At 26.2% G+C, this 5424-nt stretch overlaps 1 non-coding gene across 1 annotated transcript; it reads right to left on the bottom strand.

The window, feature by feature from the left end:
* Positions 1-3951: 3951 nt before the first annotated feature.
* On the bottom strand, positions 3952-4024 carry Trnar-acg. The gene has a single exon. It is a non-coding gene; the product is annotated as a tRNA-Arg (tRNA).
* Between the last annotated feature and the right edge of the window lie 1400 nt (positions 4025-5424).

Genomic DNA, 5424 nt, shown 5'->3' with positions numbered 1-5424 from the left:
TAATTAATAAATATAATATATATATATATATATATATATTATATATATATATATATATATATTATATATATATATATATATATATATATTATATATATATATATATATATAGTGTGTGTGTGTGTGTGTGTGTGTGTGTGTGTGTGTGTGTGTGTGTGTGTGTGTGCGGACTAAGCATTTAAAATATTTTTACTTAAAAAATAGTATTTGTAAAATAATTGTATTTTGTATTCCAACAGAGTACATGAAAATATTTTACATTTTATATTTCAAATATTAAAATTGACAATCATCAATCTTATTATTTGAATTATAATACACAAGAAACTTTCAGTTTTTCAATTTTAAGTACAAAATATGTAATACTTTCATGTGCTTCATTGAAATACAAAATATACTCATATTTCAAATACTGTGTTTTAAATTAAAATATTTCAAATATAAAAGTATATATATATTTAAACAACAAATACAAAAGTATATAAATTTAAACAAAAGTATTTCATGTCCAAGCCTATATATATATGTGTATTTCTATGTATGTGAATATATATACATTTTATATGTTTAAATAAATTTAAACACATATAGAATATTATATTCTATGATAAATTAACCGATGTAAAAAAAATACATATTTGCAAAAAAAGACAAGCTATATTATTATTATTATTCGGATAGTCACGTGAAGACGTGTACGCGTCTGATTGTGCGAAGGTAACGAGAGAGGACTACAGGAGAGACCACATGAGGTTGCGGAGGTGGAAAACCAGAAAAACCGGCCTTCTCTCTTTTCTTTCTTTCTTTATCTTTCTCTCTGTCCAATCTTCACGCACTTCATTCGCCCTTCGTCTGTGAGAAAGAGAGAGAAAGGAAAGGAGAAGTTACAGGTACCCGCACCAGCTGATGTATCGAGAATCGTGCTGCGTCGACGCCTACCCACAGGTCGCAGGTAAGAGAAACCCGTCGCAGTCAAAAATTCTCGAGCTGATTCATAGAAATGCCGGATTGACCGACCGGACAGCGTTGCAATGGTTTGGGTCGTATTGCCGAAATTCCATTTTGAAAAGTGATGATTTCAAATAAAGCCCATTCATTTAGCAATTTAAAAAAATTCCAGATTAATAAAAGTACCGTATTCCAAAAGAATTCGAACATTACGAAAGATTTCTTTTAATAAAATAATAAATTTCAACGAGTAACAGCAATTCTCACTTCCTATATTTAAAAGATAGAATTGCAAATGCTAGGTACATGTAATATGGTATAAAGAAGAAAAATAAGAAATTAGTAATAAGATTTGTTTTATATATTAGATAGGAATTTTTTCTCATAAATCGGATAAATAATATGTAAAAATAAATATTATTATATTCGTATAAGATTACAAAATGTATACATTTCGTGGTAAAAAAGATATTTAGTAAAATTTGTATTATAACAAAATAAAGATAAAAGTATAGAATAATATAGATAACAAAAATTCGGCTTCACTCCGTTTCACTCTTGACTTTTTTTTCAAGCAAATCAACTTTCATAATAAGTTGAAATACCAAGAAAGTTACTGACCTCGAATTTTTGAAGAGAACCGGATCGTTGTTGTATCATAAACGTTAATTAGATTAACACTATAAAGTCATAGATAAGAGATCCAGATAAATTATTCTTCTGGGAATATAATTATAGGAAATGGAATTGAAGAAAACGTAATACATTAACTATAAACTTAAAAGCAAAAATTAGTTTCCTTCAAACGCCGGCAAAATCTTTTCATGGCAACAAAACTTGCATGGCAACTAAACGAAATTAAAATTGTATTCTTTTCTATTCATTAAAACTTTAACTTTTAATTTAGAGTTAGATTAATCTAGAGTTAGAACTTATAATTTTATCGAGTCATATAAATTAAACTTTTTGCACGCAAATTAAATTAAAATATACATAAATTTAAATTAAAATATTTAGTCAAAAATCACACTTCTATAAAAAAATTTCTATAGTTTATCTAATGACTTAACAGTATATAATAACAATAGAACAATATGATGACAAGAAAATTAAATGATAAAATGGTTATATTCATTTGTAATAAAACAAAATAGGAAAGCTATTTTGATGAATGAATGCAAACAATTTAAAATGCAAAATGCGTATTTCAATGCAAGCAGAAAAGATTTTTGGATCTGTTAGAAAAATATATTAAATGTATCAACTGGCTTTTTTCTTTATATCAGGCATGTAAATCTCTTTGTCTATTTTTGAATCACATTCATATGATGACATTCAAAGATTAGAAAAGCGCACCTTTTCGTTAACACGAAAGCATGTTACATGTTGAAATAGCCTGGTTCTTGATGGCCCTTCTCGGCTTACGCGCGCTTTACTATGGCTCTTCCATAGCAAGGAGAAATCAGCAGTGATGGGTTAATTTATTTGACCCACCGAGTACAGACGACAGCAATTAGTACTGAACGTGATGTTGAATATAGGTATTCTTTATATTTTACGTTGTGTTCACGATAATAACGGAAATATGCGTGGCCGAAATATGACACTAAATATGAGACGAGAGCAGATGCGATAGGATCTTCCTTGACCCGGCCTATTTCTAATGAAAGACAATATCTACAACAAAAATTGAATAAATAGATGTAGTATAATAATTAAGATAAAGTTTCAATATTGGATGAAGAACAAAAAATATTAAATGTACAAAATTAAGGAGATGCTTGTATTAAACTAGTATGTTTGACGTTTTTATTCGAATTTCTTCATAATGGTTTCATAGAATAAAAATTACTTTTTCATAATTAAAATATACATGCTAATGTACCTGTCGCTGGTGTATTTCGTATATAAAGCTGAAAAAAATAAAAAATTACAGATTGTTTTATCCATTTTTATCTCAGACCAACGCTGAAGATAAAATGGATAAAGAAATTTGTAATTTTTTTTTCAGCTTTAAACATAAAATACACCAGCGACAAGTAAAATTTCTTTTTCACGATTAAAATGTACATGCTAATGTACATTTTAATCGTGAAAAAGAAATTTTTATTCTGTAAAACACTACAAGAAAGGATTCGATAGGAACAAACGTCAAAAACGCGTTTTGACGTTTAGTAATACAGTATCCCCTTAACATAAGAAATTTTACACATACACAAACAAAAACGTGCGAGAATTAAATATACAAAAAGATAAAAATCTAGAATTAATATATAATATCTATCATTATTTTTTATCTATTTTTATCTAATGTTTTCATTTTTATGTTTAGTATTCAGAAATATGTTTATTTAGAGATAAAGACTTGTAATTGTCCATCACAAGTTGAGCGACTTATATTTCAACTCTAACATATATATAATATTCACTCAATCACATTAATGTAAAACAATTTTTACTTTGATATAACTGTAATATTTGATAAATCAGTAAAGCTCAACTCACAGATAATCATTTTAGTGAATTTTCATTTTCAGTATGCAACAATTCAAAGTCTCTTTATTTCCGATTACATACTCTGACAACTTAATAATTACCATAAAAGTGTACCAATAATCGAGATTACGAACATCGAGATTATTCATATAAATTACAACATTTGACTTAATAATGTTGAGTCTCTGAAAAATGCATCCAATTATAGTAATTATGATATTATGACATAAAATTAAAAGTTTCATCTATTGTACTTAGGATGACCAAAAAAGTAAAATTAAAACATTTACCACTATTATATACTAGCATACTTATCTATGTCGGTTTTCTATGTCAGCATTATTAATTTTAATTTTTTATTTAATTCATTAGAACCTTATCATTGTTTTTCAAAGTTTTAATTTTTAAAAAATAATTTGAATAAAAATTATTAATTTGTGTTGAATAATTTCTTTAAAATAAAATCGAATAAAATTTAAATCAAGCAAAAAAATGAAAAAAAATTTACGATCCTGCCAGGATTCGAACCTGGAATCTTCTGATCCGTAGTCAGACGCGTTATCCGTTGCGCCACAGGACCGTCCTTGATTGTATGAGTGTCGCAACAAGTATAAAATTATTTATATGCATTATTTTCTTGAGAAAAAGAAGGTAATAAATCATTATGATACTTATAACAAAATCCAGCGACTTCGTCTGACGTAATTCGTCGGACTATATTTACGTTGAATCATATATAAAGTGACCGTAAAGTCGTGTTTACGCAGCTAAGTTCTTATCAATACAAATAAATTTTAATATCATAATCTACACAAAATCATATAGCATTATTTATTGCATTATTTAGGGGAAGATCAGGTAATAAGAAAGACAACTAAATCAGACAATTGGTAGAATAGAATAAGATATTATTAAAAATTTTAAACAAATGTGGTAGTATATAATTATCAAGTTATTTATTTGTCACTGGCAAATCCGTCTACACGTAAAAGCCGGAACTTCTCTATATCAAAAGGCAGTGTTGTTTGTCAATTATTATTCATTTTATTGTGTAATTGTCGTTTATACTGGTACGGAGTTAATTTTACCAATCAGTTACATCATTAAATGTAAGTTTAATTCACCAGTATAAACAGCATTTATGATTCTTTAAATCGTTTAAGTTAAGTTTTTTTTATTTTAAAGTTGTTCGTTTTATACATAATTTTTTCCATTGCACATCATTCAGGCGATAGTGGACAACGCGAGGTGACGGCCAATATCGGAGTCTAAGTCAATGAAATTTAGTTTATGACGACTGTCTTGTTTTAGGTAAATGTCAGAAACTGGGAAGATATGATACGAAGTAAATGAGAAGAAGAGAGCATATTAGGTTGTTAAGAAAGTAAGAAATAAGGAAATGACAATAAGAGAAATGAATAAGCGATATTCTTAAAACTACATTAAGAGATAAATTAAGAGCTTCATTAAATAAGAGCAGAAAAGCATTAAAAAAAATCCATGCATAAGCAGCAATAGAATCTACCAAAAATGATTTTTTTTTATATTTCTGTTTAATATCACTTTTCAATTTACAAAAACAAGAAAATGTAATGCATTTAAACATAAAAAATAATAAAAATGTTAAAAATGTAAAAATTAAAATAGTCAAATTTTTACATTCTTAAATGTCATTATATTTTCTTGTTTTTGTAAATTTGAAGTGGATATTAATTTCGTAACCCTCATTCTGTAACTCTTATCCAGACAGCAATAGAATATTTATAATAAGTATATAATAAATATATTCATAAATATTTATTATTTATTTTTTAAAATATTATACAAATATTTTATACACATTTTATATAATATTTATGGTAAATATGTATAAACATTTTCAGTAAATATTTTTTACTTGGATTATAATACTTTATTAAATATTTTTTATTAGCATTTACTATAATATATATATATATATATATATATATATATATATAT

Source organism: Atta cephalotes (assembly GCF_000143395.1).
Source record: "Atta cephalotes unplaced genomic scaffold scaffold00052, whole genome shotgun sequence".
Classification (NCBI taxonomy): domain Eukaryota; kingdom Metazoa; phylum Arthropoda; class Insecta; order Hymenoptera; family Formicidae; genus Atta; species Atta cephalotes.
The sequence above is the reverse complement of the archived record's forward strand: the minus strand, read 5'-3'. Positions and strand labels throughout refer to the sequence as shown.